We start from the raw sequence: 2,264 nt of genomic DNA, 5'->3' as shown, positions 1-2,264 counted from the left end.
AAAAGGTTTTTTCGAGTTATCTCGCTTAAAAGTGTTACAAGGTAGGAATATTTTTGCATAAATCGACGTATCTCGACGTTTTACGTCGGGATTAAGCGTTTATGTCGTCCCCAAGACCTTCTACAAAGTTTCGATTTTTTCGTTGGGACTTTGAAAATTTCCGTATCGAACACGTTTTTTCGAGTTATCTCGCTTAAAAGTGTTACAAGGTAGGAATATTTTTGCATAAATGGACGTATCTCGACGTTTTACGTCGGGATTAAGCGTTTATTTGGTCGGTGGAACGTTTTCTAGAAACGGAACTATGCGACGGGACGTTGGGACTTTGAAGAAGTTCGGCCGGTGCGAAAAGACCGAAAAGGTTTTTTCGAGTTATCTCGCTTAAAAGTGTTACAAGGTAGGAATATATTTGCATAAATGGACGTATCTCGACGTTTTACGTCGGGATTAAGCGTTTATTTGGTCGCTGGAACGTTTTCTAGAAACGGAACTATGCGACGGGACGTTGGGACTTTGAAGAAGTTCGGCCGGTGCGAAAAGACCGAAAAGGTTTTTTCGAGTTATCTCGCTTAAAAGTGTTACAAGGTAGGAATATATTTGCATAAATGGACGTATCTCGACGTTTTACGTCGGGATTAAGCGTTTATTTGGTCGCTGGAACGTTTTCTAGAAACGGAACTATGCGACGGGACGTTGGGACTTTGAAGAAGTTCGGCCGGTGCGAAAGGACCGAAAAGGTTTTTTCGAGTTATCTCGCTTAAAAGTGTTACAAGGTAGGAATATTTTTGCATAAATGGACGTATCTCGACGTTTTACGTCGGGATTAAGCGTTTATTTTTGGTCGCTGGAACGTTTTCTAGAAACGGAACTATGCGACGGGACGTTGGGACTTTGAAGAAGTTCGGCCGGTGCGAAAAGACCGAAAAGGTTTTTTCGAGTTATCTCGCTTAAAAGTGTTACAAGGTAGGAATATTTTTGCATAAATCGACGTATCTCGACGTTTACGTCGGGATTAAGCGTTTATGTCGTCCCCAAGACCTTCTACAAAGTTTCGATTTTTTCGTTGGGACTTTGAAAAATTTCCGTATCGAACACGTTTTTTTCGAGTTATCTCGCTTAAAAGTGTTACAAGGTAGGAATATTTTTGCACAAATGGACGTATCTCGACGTTTTACGTCGGGATTAAGCGTTTATTTGGTCGCTGGAACGTTTTCTAGAAACGGAACTATGCGACGGGACGTTGGGACTTTGAAGAAGTTCGGCCGGTGCGAAAAGTCCGAAATGGTTATTTCGAGTTATTTCGTTAAAAAGCGTTATAAGGTATAATTTTTTTGACAGGGATCGTTATATCTCTATTAAATACAATCGGATTAAACATTTTTGTCGAATTTTTTGAAAAATTAGCTTCCGTCGGACTGATACGACTGGGATATTTTTGCAATTTTTTCGTTAATTAATGTTACAAGGTATATATCTTTTTACATATTTCGTGTTATTTTAACGTGTTTTAATCGATTATAAAGTTATTTTTCGTCCATAGTCGATAAAACTGTATGTTTACTGATGCATTTTTCGGTGAAAAAAAAATTAATTTTTTGGTAAAAATGCATTTATAATATGTTAATAATGCTTGTGGTAAAATATTTCGATGGTTGGATATCGCCTTTATATAGTAGTTATTGAACGTGCGAGCGACTAAGTTCCAGCGTCCCTTCCGAACGGTACGTTGCTACGGAGGTTTTGCACCATAAGCGCGCGGCCGCTAGCCCGACCGGCGCCGGCCTTCCGGCCGGCCCCTTGGTATCTATAAGAGAAGCGTCGAGCCGGACGGTTCGGTCGGAACAGCGCTGGGCGCGTGGCTATTCTACGGCCTCGGTTGAGAATTCAGTCACCGCTCCTCGAGTCTTAGTGTATTTTACGCTATTTCTCGACTGTTCCTCCGTTCTCGTACTGGTTTTTTTCTCTACACTGCTGCGCCGCGGGTCGAAGTCTAGGACGTAATGACCGTTAACGTGGCAAGCTTCCCCTTAGTCGGGAAGCTGGTGACCTGTGTGCACGTATTTGACAAAAGTTGGATGCGTGTGTGCTTGTACTTACGGAGTAGCCATTCTTGCAGAGACCATCGGTTGTAAGCTATTTGTAGCTGCACGATGGTCCCTTTTGGCGTTCTGTAGAGTGCGTTATCTTCTGGTAACGCGTCTCTACAGAGGTGTTGAAGCTTATAAAAGAATATTCTTACGGTATGTCCAGCATGCGTATACGTG

This window comes from Bombus affinis, unplaced genomic scaffold (assembly GCF_024516045.1).
Source record: "Bombus affinis isolate iyBomAffi1 unplaced genomic scaffold, iyBomAffi1.2 ctg00001053.1, whole genome shotgun sequence".
Taxonomy (NCBI): domain Eukaryota; kingdom Metazoa; phylum Arthropoda; class Insecta; order Hymenoptera; family Apidae; genus Bombus; species Bombus affinis.
The sequence above is the reverse complement of the archived record's forward strand: the minus strand, read 5'-3'. Positions refer to the sequence as shown.